This window comes from Sus scrofa, chromosome 6 (assembly GCF_000003025.6).
Source record: "Sus scrofa isolate TJ Tabasco breed Duroc chromosome 6, Sscrofa11.1, whole genome shotgun sequence".
NCBI classification, from domain to species: domain Eukaryota; kingdom Metazoa; phylum Chordata; class Mammalia; order Artiodactyla; family Suidae; genus Sus; species Sus scrofa.
In genome coordinates, this window is record NC_010448.4 from 38,164,817 (window position 1) to 38,189,887 (window position 25,071).

A 25,071-nucleotide genomic window follows, 5' to 3' on the forward strand; every position below is an offset into this window, starting at 1 on the left:
GTTATGATGATGGAGTGATTCGGAAAGCACCCAAGGATGGGGGCTGGTTGCCAGCAGAGCCAATCTTGTGATTAGAGGATTAGAACTTTAAGCCTTTCCCCCCCACTCCCCACCTCTCATCCCCAACCTCCAGGGAAGGGAGAGGGGCTGGAGGTTGAGTTCCATCACCAATGGCCCATGACTTAGTCTGTCATGCCTATGTGATGCCATCTCCATAAAATCCCAAAAGGAGATTGGGTTGGTGAATTCACCAAGTGAGAATTGTGAGTTAAGTTTTATTTGGGGCAAAATGAGCAGGTAGCATTTCAGATAGTTCTGAAAAACCACTCCAAAGAGGTAGGGGGCATGTCAGTCAATATGTGATTTTGATGAAGGGGAAGTATAGGGGTGGAGGTTGAGTTCCATCACCAATGGCCCATGACTTAGTCAGTCATGCCTATGTGATGACACCTCCACAAAATCCCAAAAGGAGATTGGGTTGATGACACCTCCATAAAATCCCAAAAGGAGATTGGGTTGATGACACCTCCATAAAATCCCAAAAGGAGATTGGGTTGGTGAACCCATGCAGATTTGGGGAGAGTGGAGCACCTAGAGAGGACATGGAAGCTCCGCCCCCTTTTCCCCACACCTTGCCCTGGACATGTCTTCCATCTGTCTGTCCCTGAGCTATAACTATTTATAATAAACTAGTGATTTAGTAAGTAAAACGTTTGAGTCCTATGAGCAGCTCTAGCTAATTAATCAAACCCAAGGAGGGGGGTGGTTGGAACCTCCAATCTAAGGTTCCAACCTGAGCCTGTCAGAAGCTCAGCTCCTCTGAACCTGGACTTGTGACTGGCATGTGAAATGTAGGGGTGGAGGGTCTTATGACACTATGCCTGTGGCTGGGGAGGAGAAAATCTCCCCCTACCCTTCTGGGTTCTTCTGGCTGGTCTAATTAAATAGGTAGATTAACAGTAAAAAATCAAATCAAAATGGAAGTATCAAAGATATTGACAGGGATGAAGTAGAATAGTTACGCAAGTAGTTGTAGGAGTCCCAGTAAGGGACCATAGGTAGAGAAGGAAACCTAGGGGACTTTGGGAGATCACTGTAAGTTAATAATTGCTCAAGAAAGCCATTAGAATGATGCAGGTTTGCTTGACTACTGGCAGCACGAGATCTACCTCATGTCACTGGGTGGGGGATGGGGTGGGGCCTGCATTCAGGCTCAGACCAAGGGCAGGAGTTTAAGGACCACCCTTCTGCTGATGTGAATAAGCACTGTGACCATCCTAGTTTGACCTCATAGGGTCAAAATACTCTCATACCAGACAAATACTGAGGAGGAGTTGCTACTCAAAGAAAGAGGACCAGGAGGTCTTTTCCCTCCCCACTCCTCTTGGATTATAAAGCTGTAGCCCACCGAATCCTCAGGGCAGAGTCTCCTTGACTGCCTGCTTGCATCTCTCACAAGCATCCTATCTTAATACATCTATTTCCTGCCTATCACTTGTTTCTTGCTGAATTCCTTCTGCGCAGAGGCACAAAGAACCTGAATCTCCAGGTAAGGGATTCTAATTTAAAAACTGGCTCAAGCAGTTAGTGAATCCAACTAGGATCCATGAGGTTGAGGGTTCAATCCCTGGCCTCACTCAGTGGATTAAGGACCTGGCGTTGCTATGAGCTGTGGTGTAGGTTGCAGACGTGGCTCGGATCCCTCATTACTGTGGCTGTGGCATAGGCCAGCAGCTGTAGCTCCGAGTTGACCCCTGGCCTGGGGACTTCCATAGGTCTCAAATGCGGCCCTAAAAAAACAAACAAACTGTGGGTTCAAGTCCCAATCTGGGTTCTGCCTAGGTTCAAGCCATAAGTGCTGGCAGTTTCAACATGAGACCTAAAGAAATAACCAAAGCAGGCAGTTTTTATACTTTCTAGACAAAGAAATAGTAAATTTATGAAGAACAAAGTTAAAGAAGTTTGGGGCTAGGGTAGGAAACTAGTAGAGAAGTAAGATTCGTTTACACGGACTTCTCAGCCCTGAGTCCCCTCTGGGGACAAGGACGCTGTTCTATGTCCTGGCACTGGGAGGGCACCTTTCACATGGGGGATTTATTTCCTGCTTTGAGGACAGAGGCGGCTCAGAGTGTCGTTTTTGGATTGACTGTATTTTATTTTATTTAATTAATTTATTTTTTGTCTTTTTGTCTTTTCTAGGGCCGCTTCCCATGGCATATGGAGGTTCCCAGACTAGGGGTCGAATTGGAGCTGTTGCCACCGGCCGACGCCAGAGCCACAGCAACACAGGAGCCAAGCCGCATCTGCGACTTACACCACAGCTCACAGCAACGCCAGATCCCTAACCCACTGAGCGAGGCCAGGGACCGAACCTGCAACCTCATGGTTCCTAGTCGGATTCCTTAACCACTGTGCCATGACGGGAACTCCTTGACTGTATTTTATGTAACTTTAATTTAAGCTAATCGGTGTCCCACTTTGGCATATTTGGGAGCAGTCCTCCCTGATCCCCAGCAAGCCCTTAACCTGTGGGCTCTAACCCTGTCTCCAGGCAGGCGGTGTCAGAACTGAGTTCAATTGTTGGACATCCACCTGGTGTTGGAGGAGTGCTTGGATGTGGGGAAAAAAACCCCTGCACATTGTAATTGGGTGCGGAACTGATAGAGACAGAGTAAAGGGCCAAAGTAGGTGATTAAATAGTTAAGCCTATGGTGTTCCCATCATGGCGCAGCGGAAACGAATCCTACTAGGAACCAAGAGATTGTGGGTTTGATCCCTGGCCTTGCTCAGTGGGTTAAGGATCTGGCGTTGCCGTGAGCTGTGGTGTAGGTCGCAGATGCAGCTTGGCTCCTGTGTTGCTGTGGCTGTGGTGTAGGCTGGTGGCTATAGCTCCGATTAGACCCCTAGCCTGGGAACCTCCATATGCTGTGGGTGTGGCCCTAAAAGGACAAAAGACAAGAAAAAAAGTTAATCCTGGAGTTCCCAGAGTGGCTCAGCAGAACGAATCTGACTAGTATCCATGAGGATGAAGGTTTGATCCCTAGTCCTGCTCAATGGTTTAAGGATGTGGTGCTGCCATGAGCTGTGGTGTAGGTTGCAGACTATACATGGATCTGGCGTTGTTGTGGCTGTGGCAAAGGCTGGTAGCTACAACTTCGATTCAACCTCTGGCCTGGGAAGCTCCATATGCCATGGGTGAGGCCCTAAAAAGACAAAAATAAATAAATAAATAGTTAATCCCACTAGGGGATTATAAGTAGAAAAAAGTATGGGAGACCCTCTAAGATAATGATCATTCAAGAAAGCAGGCTGTGGAGTTCCCATTATGGTGCAGCAGAAACGAATCCAACTAGGAACCATGAGGTTGAGGGTTCAATCCCTGGCCTCACTCAGTGGGTTAAGGATCCAGTGTTGCCATGAGCTGTGGTGTAGGTCAAAGATGCGGCTCGGATCCTGTGTTGCTCTGGCTGTGGCGTAGGCCAGCAGCTGTAGCTCTGATTCAACCCCTGGCCTGGGAATCTCCATATGCTGCGGTTGCAGCCCTAAAAAGACAAAAGACAAAGAAGGAAAGAAAGAAAGAAAGCAGGCTTATATAGCAACAAAAACCATGCCATAGAAGCATGAGGCATGCCCCCAAACAATAAAACAATGGGGGAATGAGACCCACATCTGCCCGGTGAGGTTAGTAAGTGAATAATTACTAGGACATGCTTCTCTGCACACATTAGAAACCAAAGTATAGGAAAAGGTGACATTATACTGAAACCTGAGATGATTTATCATATTTAATATATGTTACTTCCTGCCTTTTTGCTGATTTCTATTGTGCCATGCAGTCCCAGTTTGACCGTGTAGGGATAAGAAAACTCTCCAGCCCAGAATGGAGGAGGAGCTAGTGATGGGAAGCTTGATGTCTGTTCAAGAATGAGGAAGAAGGTGGTCTCCCCCTCCCCATTCTTCCTTTGATTATAGAACTGTAATTCATTAAGTTCTCTTGCCTGCCCATTATAGGTCTCTCAATTGTACTATTCTAATAAATCACTTCTTATCTATCACTTTGCCTCTGGCTGAATTCTTTCTGTGCTGAAATATAATGAACCAAAGCTTCTTGGAGCCTCCCCCACCACCCCCCAGGCACCACTGGGTGGTTTCAGCACCATTAATCCTAGTGCTCTTTTATTAACTTGTCTAAGATTCTCATATGGTTTTAAGATCTTACTTTTCTCTCTCTTTTTAAAATTTTACTGGAGTAGGAGTTCCCATGGTGGCTCAGTGGTAACAAACCCAACCAGTATGCCTGAGGATGCGAGTTCGATCCCTGGCTTTGCTCGGTGGGTTAAGGATCCGGCGTTGCCGTGAGCTGTGGTGGCTTGGATCCCACGTTGCTGTGACTGTGGTGTAGGCTGGCAGCTGCAGCTCTGATTTGACCCCTAGCCTGGGAACCTCCATAGGCTGAGGGTTCAGCCCTAAAAAGACAAAAAAAAAAATGAATGAATGAATGAATAAATGAAAATATTGTACTGGAATATAGTTGACTTACAATGTCAGGTGTACAGCAAAGTGAATCAGTTATACATATATGGGCAGAGAATACTTTCTCTTGATACAATCTTTGATGTGTTTATTTTACATTCGCATGAAAGTCAGATATTTTATTGTTTTAAAAATTATGTTTTAACACAACAATATGGTACTACATAGAAACATTGATTCTGCAATAGTTTATTTATACCTAATGGGCAGCTGATTTGAGGTGAGACCTTCTTTTTATTTTTTGTGCTGCATTTATTACTTTGTAAGAAGCAGGGCTGAAGTCTGTTTCTCTGGTGAGACTTGAGGCCAGTGTTTGGAAGAAGATTAATATTCATGATAGTGAATATTTTCACTTAGGTATTTCAGAAATAAACTAACTTTGTCTTTGTTTAGGAGAATGTTGAAGTCAAAACACTAGTCATCTCCTACATTCTTCTTTTTCCAGGGTCTGCTGCTGCTGCTTTTTTTTTTTTGTCTTTTCTAGGGCCACACCCTCTGCATATGGAGGTTCCCAGGCTAGGGGTCTAATCAGAGCTGTTACCGCCAGCCTACCCCAGAATCACAGCAACGCAGGACCACGTCTGCAACCTATACCACAGCTCACGGCAATGCCGGATCCTTAACCCACTGAGCGAGGCCAGGGATTGAACCCGAAACTTCATGGTTCCTAGTCAGATTTGTTAACCACTGAGCCATGATGGGACCTCCCTGCATCTGCTTCTATTAGAAAGGGACCCTCTGCCTGGCCCTCTGGAGCAGGATGTCACCACTCCCAGATCATCCCACTCAGATCCCCAAAGATCTTACCAAACGTTAGGCATTGTCTCCCCCTCTATCTCACTGAGCCCACAAGGTGTTTCTAAGATAGTGGTTCTCAGTTAGGGGCAATTTTGTCCCCATGGGACATTTAGCAGCACCGGGAGGCATTTTGAGTCATCACCACTTGAGGAATGCCCCTGGCATCCAGAGGGTAGATGCGGACATTGCTGCTGAACAGCGCATGCACAGGGTAATCCTCCACAGCAAAGAATTACCTGGCCCCAAATAGCAACAGTGTCAGGCTGGGAAACCGTGTTGTAAGGCAAATTTGAGGAAATAACTTCACATTCTTTTTGCATTTTACAGCTGAACAAACAGAAGTTCAGAAAGGTTGTGCTGCACCCAAGGTCACACAGCAAGAGACAGAGTAGGGACCAGAACACAGTTCCTTTAGGTCTGCTCTTTATCCTCAGTGTTGCTTCTTGGGGTTATCGGTGGAACTAAAGTGGGTGCCCCTACAGAGGGGGACACAGCACAGGTGATAGGAAAGGGGAGAATGGACCAGAGGAAGTGGGAGAGGTGTACGGTCAAAGATCAGGGAGTCTGCACTAGTCTCATTTGATAAAGAGCGAACACGACACCCAGTGTCTATGCACGCTGACCTCACGTCAGCTCTCCAACAATTTCTGCTGATGACCACGATGTAGAGGTGTAGAGAGAACCCCCTTTTGTTCACCTCAAGCCCTGTCCTGGGCTCTGAAAATGGTGGCGTGCATAGCAGAGACTAAAGAAACCTTGCCTGTGAAGTGGGAGATGAGGTAAACCGAGGAGAGTTCAGTCTTCAGAAGCAAAAGGAAGCTGGCCAGCGCTGGGAGGGGATGCACGACTGCCCTCTGCCAAACAGCTGGCACTCACAGCAGCTCTGGGAGCCGAGCCAATGAGGAATACAAAAGAGCCATTGGTCCGGGGAGAGATGGGCAGTTCTTCAGATGGATGAAAGTTATCCTGTCTGTGCCTTTCTGTCTCCTAATTACATCCCTTGCACTTGATATCTCTGAATAACCCCAGAGTCCGTGGTAGCTGCTCAAAGCCAATAGACCATCTGTTTTGTGGAAGGGACTGAGGGAGCTGCCTGAGTCCTCAGCCGGTCCAGGGCAGGGGCTGTGTCGTCCCCCGCTCCCCCCCGCCTCGCTGCATCCCTCCCCTTGTTGACGCTCTCCCCTCCCCTGTGACACTGCTCACACGGGCTTGCATGCCCCCCCACCATGAGTTCTGCCCTTAACTTCCATTTAGAAGTGACCACTGTCCCTTTATATGCCTCTTGCTTCTGACCTACTATTTTCTCTGTATGGAGGTTGTTTGGGTCCTTGTCTGATTCTCTTTCCATCACATTTCCTCAAAAGACAAAAACTCATATAAAGACATTTTGTAGGAAAATCAGGAGGGTTGCACACACCAGAGCCTTCAACTCTAGCCGTGACCTAGAGGGCTGGGACATGTCTGTGCTCTCAATTCCTGCTTGGCCCTGTTCCTTGGGGTTATGGTAACGGAGCCGGACCCTAGGAGCCTTTCCAGGATAGACCCCACCCATCTCCTCTGTCGGTGCCTGCCTTTTGTCTGTAGGAAAACTTTAGTCGAAGAATAAACCGAATCAGAGAAGTGAGAAAATGCAGAAAGGGAAACAGTTTAACAAGACCAACTAATAATAGTTTAGCCATTCAACAAAGTCAAAGACCTTTCATTCTTCCTCAAGGACACTAGATGATATTCTGAACCATGCCTTTCGAGGTGTTTTGCAGACACCGAAACCCCTACCCGGAGTGGGGGGGCGGTGGGGAAGAAATTAACTGCATGCTGCCCCAGACGGATTGGAACAGGGAGGTTGATGAGGCTGACTCCCAATTACCTCACCATCAACCAATCAGAAGAATCCTCTCAAGCTGACCACACACGACTCCTTGGACACTGGAAGACTCCTCACTGCCCTTCCAGGGCAGGGCACAGTTTTCAGGGCACTAGCCTGTTGTGTGCCTCCCCCACCCCTGCCTTGGTACGGCAAAGCATAAAGCTTTCCTTTTTACTTCTCCCCAAGTCTGTTTCAAGTCAGTGCAGGTGCAGAGAGGCCGAGTTTCAAGTTTTGACAACAGTCAATCTGTTCTTTCCTTTCCTTTCCTAGTGGGTACCAACTTTGTTGGCGCCTCCTCCTCTGTGGTGGAGATCTGTTCCCTTGGCCTCATCTGCCCCCATCCTGCTCTCCCTGACCCCTTTGGATGTCTGTCTTGAGATGTCTGTCATCCCTGCCTTCATCCCAAGCAGTTCATCAAAGCATTCCCTCCAACACAAATAGTGCTTGGCTCATACAAAGGAATCCTGGTGGAGTTCCTGTCATGGCACAGAGGAAACGAATCCGACTAGGAACCATGAGGTTGCGGGTTCGATCCCTGGCTTTGCTCAGTGGGTTAAGGATCCAGCATTTCCACGTGCTGTGGTGTAGGTCACAGATTCAACTCGGATCCCACGTTGCTGTGTCCGTGGTGTAGGCCGGCAGCAACAGTTCCGATTGGACGCCTAGCCTGGGAATCTCTATATGTCACAGGTGCAGCCCTAAAAAGGACAAAAAAAAAAAAAAAAAGACGAAGGAATCCTGGCAATTAGAGATTTGTTCGAAGGTCCTTGCTTTTCCTCCCTCTCCTGACCTGAAGGAGGGAAAGTTTTTGTGTATCTTTGCACTTCCACGTTTACTCCTGTGCTGGCTCTAATATAGAGTAGTTACTCAAAATCCCCTTGCCTGGCTGAATGGATGAGATATTTTTCTTATTGGAGTCTCTGCCAAGGTAGGCCGAGGACTCCAGTCCTAAATGGAAGGAACAGACATGGGCCATTCCTCCTGTGTCTTCTCCTGCATCTTTGCCATGGTTCCCCAAGGGGCCTTGTCTTTTCAAGATAAGAATGACCAAAGGAGAGAAAGTGAAAGGATCCTTTCCTGATGAATTCCCCTGCCTAGGAGCCAAAGCTCCCGTGGTAGCAAGAGGGATTCTGTGAACAGCAGAGAAGAAAAATGGAAAAGTGAGAACAATCTTCTATATAAAACTTAGGAACTTTAAGAGAAGAGAAACTTCTCATTTCTTTTAGTGTGAAACCTAGACAGTGGAAGCTTTGAAAATGAATTCTTCCTCCAGCTGAGTTTCAGCAAAATCTAAAAACCGGTGAAACTTTATGAAAAAAATTAGTTCTGTTCTAGCAGTGGAACTTGAGAATATAGGTTGCTTATTTCATACACACTGCCTGTCTATTCCTAAAATGGGAAAGTGTCTTTCCAAAGTCACACCATGCTTCAGTGTCATTCCAATGTTTCTTCTTAGTCCTTGACATTTAATCATTCACAACTGCTTTTTATTACCTCATTTATATTACCATCATGAACATAATATTATCATGCAATTAATGGCATAATATCTTGCAAAACTTCATATCTGCCAAGTAGGATCTAGGTACTGGTTAAAACACTCGAGCTGGCAATCAATGAAACGTTAAAGTATTTTATGGGAGTTAAGACAGGCAAGATATATTGAATTTCAATGGCTGCTAGCTAAATCTTCTAACTCCTTGGTGAAACTTATTTGCCCTATATCCAAATCAAGTCTCGAGGTCTAAAGTGAGTCTTAAGAGGTAAAATTGAATAGATTGTGCTTGAAGAATGAAGAAGGGGAGATAAGAAGTGAGGCAAATTCAACTAAATTAGCTTGGAATCTTTAGGTGGTCTTTGAATTTATTGAAAAGAAAAGAGAATTCCACAAGGTACAAGAGAAGTGGATAAAATATAGTATATAAATTTAAAACAATACTTTTCAGACTTCTGGTTTCCAGACTGCCACAAAGGAGTTTATAATAAGTAAAAAGCAACCCATTGAAAAATCAACAGCTCTTTTTAGGTCCATCAGAGAAGTGAGGTCACAGTGCAAACTGCCACCCTCAAAATCAGAGAGATGGACCAGCAGATGCCAGGAATCACAACTTACTGGAGAAACATGAGAAACAGTGCCAAGGTAGGAAATCCTTAACTATAGTTTGATAAATTGCTGGAGACTCAGTATGGACAATTCTGAGAGTTAAAAACTCCAGAGGGACTTGGTCATGGGTGGACCCCACACTCTTGTGAGTTTTACCTCTGGGGAGCTCCACCAGGCCCTCACTGTGACTATCAGAGAAAAATCCCATCATGCATTTGGCAGAAGGATTGTAAAAGGAAACATTAAAAACTATACTAGGGCATTCTTTCCTTCTTTTATTATTATTATTATTATTTTATTTTATTTTATTTTTGTCTTTTTACCATTTCTAGGGCCGCTCCTGCAGCATATGGAGGGTCCCAGGCTAGGGGTCGAATTGGAGCGGCAGCCACCGGCCTCCACCAGAGCCACAGCAACACAGGATTTGAGCGACATCTGCAACCTACACCACAGCTCATGGCAACACAGGATCCTCAACCCACTGAGCAAGGCCAGAGATCAAACCTGCAACCTCATTGTTCCTAGTCAGATTCGTTAACCACTGAGCCACGATGGGAACTCCATTCTTTCCTTCTTAGTAAGGCTTGCCCTCAGGAGAAACTTTTTTTTTTTTTTTCAGGGCCACACTCACAGCATATGGAGTTTCCCAAGCTAGGGGTCTAATCGGAGCTGTAGCTGCCAGCCTACACCACAGCCGCAACAATGCCAGATCCAAGCCACATCTGCAAACTACACCACAGCTCACAGCAATGCCAGATCCTTAACCCAATGAGCGAGGCCAGGGATTGAATCCGCAACCTTGTGGTTCCTAGTAGGATTTGTTTCCACTGCACCACAGTGGGAACTCCAGAAGAAACTGTTTTATCAGAGCCTAACCTACCTGAGGGAAGGGAAATACCCAACTCTACCCTGTTCTGCCATCCTGTCCCACCTGAAGAGGGAAAAAGCACTGAGAAGCACTGGTGAAGTTCACAGTCAGGGGCACAGGTTCATCAAAAGACTGAGACCTAATCACAGGACTGTAGAATGCTTCCCCTTCCCTCACACTCCACCACTGCCTCACTAAAGGCCTATTTACCACAGTTCCTTTTACCCAGTACATGGTCCATCTTTCAACAAAAAATTACGAAGGCCAAACACAGTTTGAAGAGACTAAATAAGCATTAGAATCAGAGCTGGATATGGCAGAAATGTTAGAATTATCAGATGAAGAATTAAAAAAAAATCCACAAATCTATGATTAATATGCTATAGACTTTCTTGGGAAGGAAGATTACATACAAGAACAGATGGATAATGTAAGCAGAAAGAGGGAAAGTCTAAGAATTAAGAAGAAATGCTAGAGATGAAAACCACTAGCAGAAATGAAGAGTGCTTTGATGGGCTCATCAGTAGACTGGACATGACTGAGGAAAACATATTTGATCTCAGGTAAGATATCAGAGACTTCTAAAACTGAAAGGCAAAGAGAAAAAAATTCTTTTTTTTTTTTTGGTCTTTTTTTTTAGGGCCACCCCTGTGGCATATGGAGGGTCCCAGGCTAGGGGACTGATCGGAGCTGTAGCCACTGGTCTACACCAGAGCTACAGCAACCCGGGATCCGAGCCACGTCTGCAACCTACACCACAGCTCATGGCAAAGCCGGATCCTTAACCCACTGAGCGAAGCCAGGGATCGAACCTGCAACCTCATGGTTTCTAGTCGGATTCATTTCCGCTCTGCCATGATGGGAACTCTGAGAAAAATTCTTTAAAAAAATAGACTATCCAAGAACCATGGGACAAACAAATGTTACATGTAATGGGAATAATGGAAGGAGAAGAAATAGAAGGAAACAGAAGTAAAATCAAAACAGTAATGACTGAGAATTTCCCCAAATTAATGTCAGGCCCCAAACCACAGATCCAGGGAACTCAGAGATCACCAAGCAGGCTAAATGCCAATCTCTTCTTTCCTCCAAAACAAAGCCAAAAATAACTATACCTATTCATATTGTATTCAAATCTGAGCAAATTAAAGACAAAGAAAAATATTGACAGAAACCAGAAGAAAAACACCTTGTCTATAGAGAAGCAAAAATAAGAATTACATACGACTTCTCCTCAGAAACCATGTGAGCAAGAAGACCGTGGAGTGCAGTAGTCAAAATATTAAGAGAAAAAAAAAAATCCCCACTAACCTAAAATTCTGTACCCTGCAAAATTATCCTTCAAAAGTGAAAAAGAAATATAGACTTTCCCAGACAAACAAAAATTGAGGGAATTTGTTGCCACTAGATCTACCTTTCAAAAAATGTTTCCTTCTCTCATAGGAGAAAAGGAAAATGATATAGGTCACACACTTGCAACTACATAAAAAAGGAAGAGAATGAGAGAATGAATAAGTAAAGATAAAAGCATATTTTTCTTACTCTTTTCTCTCTTACTCTATTTATTAACTTAAAAAATTGAAACACATTTGACATATAACTTTGTGCAAATTTAAGGTGTACATGTTAATATTTATATATTGTAATATGATTGCCAATGTAGTGATAATTAGCACCTCTATCACATTATCCCTTCCTTACAGTGTTTGGAATAACTAAGTTCTAATGTCTTAGTTTGATGATTATATTGTCTATATTTACATATACCTTGTAATAGGTCACTAGGACTTATTTACTACTTGCTGCAAGTTTGTATCCTTAAACAACATCTGTCCTCTCTTCTTTCTCCCTCCATTCCTTGGTAACCACTGTTTTACCATTTTTATGAATTTGACCTTTTAGATTCTACATATAAGTGCTATCAGAAATTACTTGTCATTCTCTGACTTATTTCACTTAGCATAATGTGCTCAAGGTCCATCCATATTGTCACAAATGGTGAAGTGTATTTTCTCATGACTGCATAGTATTCCATTGTATAGGTATACCACATCTTTATCCATCAGTGCATGGTGAACAGTTGAGTTGTTTCCATAGCTTGCCTGTTGTGAGTATGCATGTATCTCTTTGATATCTTTCCTTTTTTTTTTCATTTCCTTTGTGTATATACCTAAAAGTGGGATTGCTGGATCACATGGTAGATCTATTTTTAATTTTTTGAGGAAACGCCATATTGTTTTCTGTAGTTTTCTTGTTCTTAATTGATCTAACAGATAAAAATTTATTCAAAATAATGATAGCAATAATTTTATGTAGATATACATAAGGAGTAATAAATGAAATACATGATAGGGACAAGAGGGAAGAATTAGGAATATTTTGCTATTACAAGGTATTGTAACACAAAGTTGTATAAAGTTATTTGAAAGTAGAGCTAGTGCAGTTATAAATGTATATTACAAACTCTAGAGAAACCGCTAAAATTAATTTTTTAAAGAAGTATATCATACTTTATAGTGAGAATCTTGATGCTTTCCTACTAATGTCAGGAACAAGGCAAGTGTGTTCTCTGTCATTACTGCTTTTCAGCATTGTATGGAAGTCCTAGAGAATGCTATAAGACAAGAAAAGGAAATGAAAGGCATATAGATTTGAAAGGAAGAAATAAAATTATCTTTTTTTGTCTTTTGTCTTTTTTTTCAGGTCATAATTATGGATGTTTATTAGCATTAGAACCACATTGTTTTTTTCAATGAAAGGAATAATATAGACTAGACTTCATTGCAACTGGGGTTTTTTGGATCCTTCAATTTAAAGCTGCCATTTTTTGTTATTTCTGATAATATAACAGATGACATAATAAATCATAGACAAAATTATGGCTTAAAAAAGTCAATACAGATTTTGTGAGAACTATCTCAACATTCTGGACATTGTGCAATTTATAGGTTTGTTTATGACTTTTATTTCCCAACAATGGCTAGGCTAATAGAACATAATATGCAAATGTATTAGTTAAAATTATAACTACAAATGTTCTGGTTATAATTTTTTGTATCTCATTTAATGTTGCTCCTTTTAGTTATTAGCTTTTCAGCACCATACAACTAATCTTTTTATCCTTTGCCCTCAAGTGTTTAGAACTTGTGAAGCATTTATTATAACACTAATTGAAGGTTATCTCCCATTATGGTATATTGTATACTTCCATTTTTTTTTTTTTTCTTTTTTAGCTACACATGTGGCATGTGGAAGTTCCCAGGCCAGGTATTAAATCTGAGCTGGAGCAGTGACCCATGCACAGTTGCAGTAATGCCAGTTCCTTAACCCACTGTACTGGGCCAGGGGTTGAACTGGCACCTCAACAGAGACAAGCCAGATCATTAATCCACTGCAACACAGAGAGAATTCCTTTATACTGACAGTGTTATGTCCAGTCCACCTGTAAAACTAACGCATTGTTTAAGGAATTAGATGAGATGTATAACAAATAAAAGTATCAAAATAATGCTTCTATTTCTTTATGACATTTCATGCTATACTAATTTTACTCATAATCATTTGGAATGGCATTTTGATTTCAAGGTCAAATTTATTCCACTGTGTTGTTTTTTTTTTTTTCCCACCCAGTGGATCAGAGTGTATTTTTACAGCTTTCATTACATATGACTCTCCCCCATTTTTATTATTTTTTAATAGTTATTTCACCAATAAAATTTTTTTCTACTGTACAACATGGTGACCCAGTTACATATACATGTACACATTCTATTTTCACACATTATCATGCTTCATCCTAAGTGACCAGACATAGTTCCCAGTGCTACACATGGATCTCATTGCTAATCCATTCCAAAGGCAATAGTTTGCATCCATTAACCCCAAGCTCCCCAACCATCCCCCCCGCCTTTGGCAACCACAAGTTTGTTCTCCAAGTCCATGAGTTTCTTTTCTGTGGAAAGGTTCATTTATGCCCTATATTAGATCCCAGATATAAGTGATATCATATGGTATTTGTCTTCCTCTTTCGAACTTGCTTTACACAGTATGAGAGTCTCTAGTTCCATCCATGTTGCTGCAAATGGCATTATTTTGTTCTTTTTTATGGCCGAGTAGTATTCCATTGTGTATATATACCACATCTTCCAAATCCAATCATCTGTTGATGGACATTTGAGTTATTTCCATGTCTTGGCTATTGTGAATGGAGCTGCAGTGAACACGTGGGTGCATGTGTCTTTTTTAAGGAAAGTTTTGTCTGGATATATGCCCAAGAGTGGGATTGCTGGGTCCTATGGTAGTTCTATGTACAGATTTCTAAGGTACCTTCATACTGTTTTCCATAGCAGTTCTATCAGCTTACATCCCCACCAACAGTGCAGGGGGGTTCCCTTTTCTCCACACCCCCTCCAGCACTTGTTATTTGTGGATTTATTAATGATGGCCATTCTGACTGGTGTGAGGTGGTATCTCGTGGTAGTTTTGATTTGCATTTCTCTAATAATCAGTGATGGTGAGCATTTTTTCATGTGCTTGTTGGCCATCTGTACATCTTCCTTGGAAAAACTTCTATTCAGGTCTTTTGCCCATCTTTCATTTGGGTTGTTGGCTTTTTTTTGCTATTGAGTTGTATAAGTTGCTTATATATTCTAGAGTTTAATTCCTTGTCAGTTGCACCATTTGAAACTGTTTTCTCCCATTCTGTAAGTTGTCTTTTTGTTTTCTTTTTGGTTTCCTTTGCTGTGCAAAATCTTGTCAGTTTGATTAGGTCCCATTGGTTTATTTTTTGCTCTTATTTCTGTTGCTTTGGGGTGTCTTTTGTCTTTATAGGGCTGCACCTGTAGCATACGGAGTTTCCTAGGCTAGGGGTCTAATCGGAGCTGTTCCTGCCAGCCTGTGCCAGAGCCACAGCAATGCCAGATCCAAGCCACGTCTGCAACCCACACCACAGCTCACAGCAACGCTGCATCCTTAACCCAGTGAGCAAAACCAGGGGTCAAACCTACAACCTCATGGCTCCTAGCCAGATCTGTTTCCGCTGTGCCACAATGGGAACTCCCCAAAATTATCTTTGTTAGCAGGTGACAAGACTGTCTATGTAGAAATCTAAAAGAATCAACATAAAACACTCTTGGAACCAATAAGGGACACTGAAAGTTTGCAGGATACAACGTTAGTAGACAAAAGTCTATTACTTTCTTATACTATCAATGAAGATGTGAAATTTGAAATAAAATACATGTTATCATTTACATTAGCACTTCCAAAAAAGGAATACTTAAGTATAAATCTAATAAAATATGTACAAGAGCCATATGACGGAAACCACAAAACTCTGATGAAAAGTATCAAAGAAGAAGTAAATAAACAGAGATATTCCATGATTACGGATAGGAAGAGTCAGTGTTGTCAAGATATCAGTTCTTCCCAACTTGATCTATAGATTCAATGTAATCGTACTCAAAAATCCCAGAAAGTGAATTTGTGGATGGCAACAAACTGTATTTAAAGTTTTTGTGGAGAAGCAAAAGACCCTGAATAGCCATCACATCAATTTTCTTAAACTGATGAGAAATTAGCAAGAGGATGACTGATTAGCATGCTAGAGTTCAGGCCAAGTTACAGAGGAAGCCACCTCTGTAGGAGCTGAACAAAGGAGAACAAAATAGGAAGAGTGACACTACCCAACTTCAAAACTTACTGTAAAGTACATAATCAAGACCATATGGTATTGTTGAAAGAATAGACATAGTTCAGTGGAAGAGAATAGAGATTCCAGAAAGAGACTCATATAAATATAGTCAACTTTGACAAAAAAAAAAAAAAAAGTAATACAATGGAGTAAAGACGAAGTGGCCCAGTGGAAATGAATCCAACTAGGAGCCACAACATTGTCGGTTCGATCCCAGGCCTTGCTCAGTGGGTTAAGGATCCATTGTTGCTATGAGCTGTGGTGTAGTTCACAGACACAGCTCAGATCCCGAGTTGCTGTGTCATAGGCCAGTGGCTATAGCTCCGTTTGGACCCCTAGCCTGGGAACCTCCATATTGCTGTGGGTGTGGCCCTAAACAACAACAACAACAACAAAAGTAAAGATAATATTTTAAACAAATGGTGCTGGAACAGCTGGACATCTATGTGCAAAACAATGAACCTAGACATGGACTCACATCCTTATTAGAATTAACTCAAAATGCATCACCTTTTATAAGAATTAACTCAAATAAATTGCTAAAATGTAAGATGGAATACTATAATACTCCTAAAAGATAACATAGGAGAAAATCTAGGTGACTGGATATGGTAATGACCTTTTAAAAAGTTAATTCTATTTTATGGCAATAACTTTTTAGATAAAACACCAAAGACAAGATTCATGAAAGAAATAATTGATAAGCTGGATGACATTAAGTTTAAAAATTCTGTGAAAGACGAGGTCAAGTGAATGAGAAGACAAGCCATAGACGAGGAGAAAATATTTGCAAAAGACACATCTGATAGAGGGCTGTTTTCCAAAATATACAAAGGACCCTTAAAACTCAATAATAAGAAAGTGAGCAACCTGATTTAAAAGTGAGCCAAAGACCCGAACAGACACGTCACCAAGAAGATGTACAGATGATAAGCAATCACATGATTCAACACCATATATGATTAAGGAATTACAAATTAAAGCTAAAATGAGATATCAAAACAGACCTATAAGAATGGCCAAAATCCAAAATAGTGGGACAACACAACACCAAAAGCTGGCAACGGTGTGAAATAACAGGAATTTTCATTCATTGCTAATGGAAATGCAATGGTTGCTGTCACTTTGGAAGATAGTTGGCAATTTCTTACAAAACTAAACCTACTCTTTCCAGGTAACCCAATGATTTACTCCTTGGTATTTCCCCAAAGGAGCTGAAAACTTATATCCACACAAAAACGTGCATGTGAACGTTTACAGTGGCTTTATTCATAATGGTCAAAACTCGGAAGCAATCAAGATTCTCCAGTTCTTAAATGGATAAATGTACTCTGATACAACCAGACAATGGAACTTTAATCAGCACTAAAAAGAACTGGGCTGTCAAGCCTTGAAAAGACATGAGGGAAACTTAAATGCCTATTACTAATAAAAGAAGCCAATTTTATTTTATTTTATTTTATTTTATTTTTTGCTTTTTAGGGTTCTACTTGCAGCATGTGGAAGTTCCCAGGCTAGGGGTCATATCAGAGCTGCAGCTGCCGGCCTATGCCACAGCCCCAAGAATGCAGGATCTGTGCTGAGTCTACAACCTGCACCACAGCTCAGGGCAACACCAGGTCCCTAACCCACTGAGCAAGGCCAGAGATTGAACCTGCATCCTCATGGATACTAGTCAAGTTCATTTCCACTGAGCCACAATGGGAACTCCCCAAAGAAGCCAATTTTAAAAGGCTGTATACAGTATGATGATTCCAACTACATGACATTCTGGAAAAGGCAAAACTATAAAGTCGATAAAAAAAAGTAGGGGTTGCCCAGCATTAGTGGGGAAAGAAGGATAAACATGCAGAACAAAGATGGTTTTAGGGCAGTGAAACTATTCTTTATGGTACTATCATTGTGGATACATCTGTCCAAACCCATGGAATGTACACCGTGAGTGAACACTGATGTAAACTACGGCCTTGGGGTGATAAGGATGTGTCAGTGTAGGCTCCTCAGCTGGGACAAATTTACTGCTCTGATGCTGGGTGTTAATAGTGGGAAAGATTGTGTTTTGGTGAGGACAGGGGATGAAGACATGGAAATTCTTTGTTCTTTCTACTCATATTTGCTACAAACCTAAACATCTCTAAAAATTAAGTTTTATTAGTTAAAAAAAAAATGACGTTTTAGGAGTTTTGTTGTGGCTCAGCGGAAACAAACCCATCTAGTATCCATGAGGATGTGGGTTCGATTGCTGGCCCTACTCAGTGGGTTAAGGAGCCAGCGTTGCCATGAAGCTATGGTGTAGGTTGCAGATGTGGCTCGGATCCTGAGTTGCTGTGGTTGTGGTGTAGGCCGGCAGCTGCAGCTCTGATTTGAGCCCTAGCCTGGGAACTTCCATATGCTGCAAGTGTGGCCCTAAAAAAAAATGCAAAAAAATGATGCTTTAGATGAATATTTATTAACATTTAAAGTTGTTTGATATTTGCTATTATTAATATAATCCAGGAGTTCCCATCGTGGCTCAGGGGTTAACGAATCTGACTAGGAACCATGAGGTTGCGGGTTCGGTCCCTGGCCTTGCTCAGTGGGTTAAGGATCCGGCGTTGCCATGAGCTGTGGTGTAGGTTGCAGACGTGGCTCAGATCCCGAGTTGCTGTGGCTCTGGCACAGGCCGGCGGCTACAGCTCCGATTGGACCCCTAGCCTGGGAACCTCCATATCCCGCTGGAGTGGCCCAAGAAATGGCAAAAAAATATATATATATATATATATATATATATATATGAAATCCAATTTTTATTAAAATATGCATAGAAATAGGTCTGGAAGAGTATGAAACAGTTGCTGGAATTGTTGAAATAATTCTAAGAAGGATATGAAAGGATTACCTTTGACCAGTTTTTTCTTTTCTTTATCTGTATTTTATTATTTCTCTTTATGTTACCAATGCTGATAGACAGTAATCCTTCTATTTATTTATCTTTGTTAGAGTGTAGAGTGAAAAGCAAATCTTCCTCTAAGTCCCCAGTCTCTTTAGTTTCTTCAAAGGAAGTTTTTCCTTGTGACTCTTCCAGAGGTTGTCTCTATTTACAAACATATATGCCTGAGTCCCTCCTGTTTCCTCCCCTGACCTGGTAAATGATAGCCTCCTACATACAGTTCCTTACTTTGCCTTTTTATTTAATCTCAGATCTTGGAATAGAAAGCAGGCTCATGGGTTTTTTTGGTGGTCATTGTTGCTTTTTAGGGCTGCGCCCGAGGCATATGGAGGTTCCCCAGCTAGGGGTTGAATTGGAGCTACAGCTGCCAGCCTACGTCACAGACACTGCAACGGCAGATCCAAGCCACTCCTGTGACCTACACCACAGCTTATGGCAATGCCAGATCCCTAAACCACTGAGTGAGGCCAGGGATCGAACCCGCAACCTCAGATTTATTTCCGCTGCAGCACGACGGGAACTTCAGGCTCATGGTTTTTAATGGGTGCAAAATATGTTATTGTTTGAATGAATCATGGTTTATTGAGCACCTCCCCTCACAAGGGGTATTTAGGATGCTTCTAGTCTTTAGCTAATATAGGCATTGATGTTAGAATAAATGTCCTTGTACCTACTTTTTTGGAATATGTACAAGAATATTTGGGATATAATTTTTTGAAGTGTTAAGAACCAGGTCAAAGGGGAAATATGTTAAAATTTGGCATTTCCAATAACCCTCAAAAGAGGTTGTTCCAGATGGTACTCTCAGCAAAGTGGTTTGAATACATGCATAAGTAATGTGTACCTATGAGGAGTAGCCAAGTACCTATTATATGTCCCTTTCCTCCCTCAACAGGGTCTGTCAAATATTAGTTTAAATAGTGAGAAAAAGAAATAGAGGAGTTCCCATTGTGGCTCAGCAGTAACAAACCTGATTCGTATCTGTGAGGATGCAGGTTCGATCCCTGGCCCTGCTTGGTGGATTAAGCATCCAGTGTTGCTGTAAGCTGTGGTGAATGAGCTGCAGGCACGGCTTGAATCTAGCATGGCTGTGGCTGTGTCACAGGCTGGCAGCTACAGCTCTGATTTGACCCCTAGCCAGGAACTTCCATATGCCACAGGTGCAGCCCTTAAAAAAAAAAAAAAAAAAAAAAAAAAAAAAAAAAAAAAAAAAAAAAAAAAAAAAAAAAAGAAAGAAAGAAAAAAGAAAAAGAAATAGATAAAGAAACATTCATTTTAGACTTGATCTGGCATTTGTGTTGAGGTTACCATATGGCATTGAGTCTGGAGTGAAGATATTGTTTTATCCTGCCTGGGCCCAATTGTTTTGGAAACAAACTGAGAAATCACTTTATATGTTGCTGAAGGGCTTTGCAGAGATATAGCCGAAGGAGTTGCTGAGGGAGACAGCCTGTTCTGAGTTTCAAAGAAACTCACAGACTTAGGTTTGGCAATTGGGGGCCTTTTGGATGCAGCTTATCTGTTTTACCAACTTTCTCCAGAATATTTCCTCAATTAAAAAGAAAGTTAGTAAGACCCACACTTTCATTGCTTTCTTAACCAATTGATTTGTATTCTTGCAATGGATTTGAGGTCCTTGCAAAGAGCTGCCCTTCATGATAGGAGGAAGTTCCTCAGCCCCACCAAGCCTGGAAATCAGGCCCCTAACAATCACCAACATTAATAATTATTTCATAACATCATTACAGCCATTGATTTAGAAAAAGCCAAGTCACTGTAATCTTTTTTTGCACAGAAGGAGAGGGACTTCTAAGAGCAGGTGCAATTTGAATTGAATTATTTCATTACTTGCTCACTGTGTCTGGCTGCTGCCAGAAGAACAAAGATGCCTCAGACCATTTCTTTCTTTCTTTCTTTCTTTTTTTGAGACAGTTAACTTCATTTTGTGAGATGTGAATGAGACCCACAAAACTCATTTAGACTCAGCCCAGTGCTCATATATCTAATTATTATTTTCTTGGATGTTTATTGGGTTTTGTGGACTTTTTAGAGAAGGCTCTATTATGTGTTTGATAAACAGAGAAGGTCGTGGGAAGGGCAGGTGATGGCCTGCGTCTCTTCTCTTCTGGTGGAAGATGAAATGTGGTTCTTGCTCTGGAAATGAGTAGGAGATGCTGCCAATCTCCTGTGGACCCCCTTTTGGAAATTTGTGGTCTGCGAGTGTAATGGATTCCTTACAACAATCCCTGGAAGTTTGGGGTGCATGTCAAGGCTTGTAGAGATTTCCTGGATTCACAGGCTGGCAGATCTGAATGGTCCAGATCCTGCCCTTCCCCTTAACACTGGAAATCTGACTCACCCACCTCTAGGGATCCCACCTTTGGATCATGTGACCTCACTTCCAGTTTCAGGTGGCTGGTGATGAGGATGTAGGCCTGAGCCCATCATCGGTCCCATTCCCCAGCCACTGAGATTGGTTAGAAATAGGCACATGACCTAGTCACCACCATGAGATGCCAAGAAGCTATTGCCTGGAATTCTGGGAAAGAGAACTTTTCTCTTTTTTCTTCAATGACCAATGATTTTGTACATAAAATTTGCTGTTTTTCTTAGTGCTAATGCCTTGCCTGTTCTTCCAGCTACAGTGGGGTGATAATATCGGCATTCTGATTAAGTAAATAGTGTGCTTTAGGAGACAGGAAATTTTTATTTTTTAATTATTTTTATTTATGTTTTTTTGCTGTTTAGGGCCACACCTGTGGCATATGGAGGTTCCCAGGCTAGGGACCTAATCAGAGCTACAGCTACCAGCCTACACCAGAGCCACAGTAACACAGGATCCGAGCCGTGTCTGTGACCTACACCACAGCTCATGGCAATGCCAGATCCTTAACCCACTGAGCGAGGCCAGGGATCGAACCCACAACCTCATGGTTCCTGGTCGGGTTTTTTTCCACTGCACCAAGACGGGAAATCCTGAAACTGGAAAAATTTTAAACTATCAGTCCTTCCAATGGTGAGGGAATTGATTTTAAAAAAGGAAACTTTTTCCTAAAAAGCAACAATGTTTGTTTTTTTCAATACTGAAATGTGTTGTAGCAACAAGACCTATTTGTGATCTTACGTCATTTTAATAATGAAAAAAAAAAAAAACCCACAAAACCTAACTACTGTCTTTGAACAGCAAATGTTTGGTGTTCCGGGGTTGCTGCTGCCACCGAGGAGAGTCAGCTTGAGAGGAGAGGGAACCTGGAGAAAAGTGGAAGTTGTGGGTGGGGTGGGGAAGAGGCAGAGAGAGAGGGGGAGAGCGGGTCCTTGTCCTGATATGTAGTCAGGATTCTATGAGGCCGATTTCTCAGTTATCTAAAGCAACAATGTCCATCTTGGGTTAGATTTTCTCTTGTTTGTATCTAAAAGGGTCCTGGGACCCGACTTTTTTTTCCCAGAAAAGTGCCACGTCCCCTCCTTACCTCTCTTCCCTTTATCTCTTCACAGCCTCCTTGCTCCTGCCCTGAATGAATGCTAATATTAGAATTTCCACTCTGTTAAGAATAAATGTCTACTTAGGGCCTTACAGCTTATCATCCTTTGATTGGATGATTGTAGGAAATGTGATGATAGAGGATTAAAGGCAGTAGAAAATAAACGTTAGACTGCAAATTCCACAAGGGCAGGGATGGGGCCTGCCTCGTTCTTCTCTGTCCTGCGTCCTTGGTACCAAGCGCAGCGCCTGGCGGAGTTAAAGGATCAAAGCGTGGCTGGAGTTGTGTCCTCAGGGACGTTTTGTTTCGTTTTGTGTTATTGGTCTTTTTAGGGGTGCACCGTGGCATATGGAAATTCCTAGGCTGGGGGTTGAATCAGAGCCGCAGCTGTGACCTACACTGCAGCTCGAGGTGATGGCAGGTCCTTAACCCACCGAGCGAGGCCAGGGATCAAACCCACATCCTCATGGATACTAGTTGGGTTTGTTTCCACTGAGGCACAGTGGGAACTCCTCCTCAGGGGCTTTTTAATTCAAGTTTCTCAGTGTCCAGTTGGGGTAGGGTTGGGGGGGAGGATGGTAGGCTCAATGTCCATCATCCTTTGGCCTCACTTTCTTCCAGTCCAGTTTCTCATTCTTTGCTTCTGCCACTGACTCTCCTCTTGGATCTAATAGCACTTTGGTAGCCCCTTTGATTACTCATCCGTCATAGACTATGATCCCAGAGGACAGATGTGTTGACAGTGAAGCAGGCTGTAAGGGCCAGAAGGAATTTGGTCAATGAATTAGCCCATGTTGAGGCCAAATGTCCTTTCTGAGCCTAATGCTGGTCTTGGTTGGAAGAGTTAGCAGCCCTGATTTGCCCTTCTGCTCAAGACCCATGGGCAGGTCCGTGCCCCCTGTTGCGGAAACTGAAATGCAGTCACATGGTAAATAAACTCCCTGCCTCATGCACCTTACTGTAAGGAACAAAGACTCCGGGCAGGTGTGCATGTTTTGAAAAGTATAAAGCATGCTACACATGCAGCTGTGACTTTAGGTAATATTGCCCTTTTCTTATGCTAATAGCACGGGTCCCTGATGAGCAGAGGGAGGCCCTAGGGGGAGCTGTGTCTGCTACAGATTCCTGCCACAGGGCTTCCTGCGTCTGACAGTCCAGAGAGCCATCTAGCCCCTTGTGCCCAGGCTGGCTCAGTCCTTCAGGGGAGAGAGCCTAAGGCGAGTCGGAACTCTCTCAGGCTGCTTGCTCCTGCCTTGGGGAGAGAAGCTGTGGAAAAGGCTAGAGCAGGGCAGCTTGGCTGATCCCCAGGGTGAGGAGAAAGATGGTGAGATAACGGTGACAGGACTCCTGATGCATCAGCCTCCTCAACCTGTGAATTTGATATTTGGTCTCAGGTAAGTTGTTGGATCTGTGGTCCACCTAAGTCTCCCCAGGCTGACCTTTGCATCCTGGGCTTAGGATGACCTGGCCTGGCTTCTTCTAGGCAGGGATCTTGGGAGAAACTTCCTTTCCTCCACCTTAAAAGTGAAATAAACATGCAAAGACCTCTGTAACCTGTGGGGATCTGTTAGCTCTGGAAGAGGAGGAGGAGGAGAGGGAGGAGGAGGAAGAGGGGGAGGATGAAGAGGAAGAAGAGGAAGAGGGGAGGGTGAAGAGGAGGAAGAGGAGGAGAAAGAGGAGGAGGAAAAAGAGGAGGAGGAGAAGGAGGAGGAAGGGGAAGAGGAAGAGGAGGGGAAGGAGGAAGAAGAAGAGGAGGGGGAGGAGGAGAAAGGGGAGGAAGAAGAGGATGAGAAGGAGGAGGAAGAGGAGGAAGAGGAGGAGGAGCAGGAACAATTGTGGAGCTCCAGGTCCAAATACCTGCTCTGTATGTTCTCTTTTTTTTTCCCCCTTTTGTCTTTTTGCCTATTTCTTGGGCTGCTCCGGGGGCATACAGAGGTTCCCAGGCCAGGAGTCGAATTGGAGCTGTAGCCACCGGCCTACACCAGAGCCACAGCAACGAGGGATCCGAGCCATGTCTGCGACCTACACCACAGCTCACAGCAACGCCGGATCCTTAACCCACTGAACAAGGCCAGGGATCGAACCCCCAACCTCATCGTTCCTAGTCGGATTCATTAACCACTGAACATACTCCTTTGTGTGTTCTCTTGTTTGAATCTTACCACAGTCTGTGATCCAAGTACAGAGAGAAACACACAAGAAAACTGAGGCACAAAGAGATTAAATTGCTCTTCCAAGGTACTACTCAGCTAAAAAGGGAAGGAGCAGGTTTTGAACCTATGGATTTCAATTCCAGAGCCCAGGCCCCTAAGGCTGTGCTTCCTCTCCTTCTCACGTGCTCATGCCTCTCTGGATGCCCTGGCTTAATGTGCCTGGCCCTGAGCAGATGTGCAACATGCTTGCAAAAATGAGAGTGAAGACCAGGTATAAAATGAAAAAGGAGAATGTCGTGGGTAACTCAGAGGCCTCTGGTGGCAGACATAGCTGTGGTCACAAGCCCAGGAGCGCGCAGCCTCTTTGCTGGCCCTTGAAGATCTGTGGGGTCAATGGACTGTGGGCCTCTTCAGGTCCTGAGAGCAGAACCTCCCACCATCCTTCCCACATTCTCTTTCTTCCCCTGGGCTTGTGAACTAGGCTTGGAGGGCACAGAGCAGGGCGGAACCTCAAGGTGGAAGGAGCTTGGGTTCCTATCACCACGTGGAAGGAGCTGTCCAGGAGAGTGGCTTGACCAGGAGAACATCCAACTTTTATTTGATCACAAATAGTTTTTATTTTGTTAAGTTATCGAAGTCTTGATA

At 43.1% G+C, this 25,071-nt stretch overlaps 1 long non-coding RNA gene across 1 annotated transcript in view; it reads left to right on the forward strand.

The window, feature by feature from the left end:
* The window catches only part of LOC106510507, a 54,854-nt gene continuing 53,206 nt past the window's right edge, over window positions 23,424-25,071 (forward strand). Inside the window, exon 1 of the long non-coding RNA XR_002344619.1 lies at window positions 23,424-23,667. This is a non-coding gene — a long non-coding RNA (uncharacterized LOC106510507). The remainder of the gene's footprint in view (window positions 23,668-25,071) is intronic.